Genomic DNA, 381 nt, shown 5'->3' on the forward strand with positions numbered 1-381 from the left:
TCTACATGTAACGTGTTGCTATTGGTCAGGAACCCTTTGTAAAGCGCTTTGAGCACGTTCAGTGGAAATTGCGCTATTTAAAGCTTAATTCCGCTCAATAAGTTATTATTGTTACTCAGCCTGTAATGATAAGTTTTCATTAAATTATATAAACATTAAAGGTTGCACACCGTTTTGTGTAGGTATTTGGTATGTTTAATTTGGATGGCGGATATTGTGAATATTTCAAACAAAAGCATAGCATCATTAACCATCATGATCAACCCCCACCCATCACCACAACCACAACAACCACCCTCCCATCACCACAACCACAACAACCACCCACCCATCACCACAACCACAACAACCACCCACCCATCACCACAACCACAACAACCA

Source organism: Berghia stephanieae, chromosome 11, assembly GCF_034508935.2.
Source record: "Berghia stephanieae isolate SIO BIC M18660-M18661 chromosome 11, UCSD_Bste_1.3, whole genome shotgun sequence".
NCBI classification, from domain to species: Eukaryota; Metazoa; Mollusca; class Gastropoda; order Nudibranchia; family Aeolidiidae; genus Berghia; species Berghia stephanieae.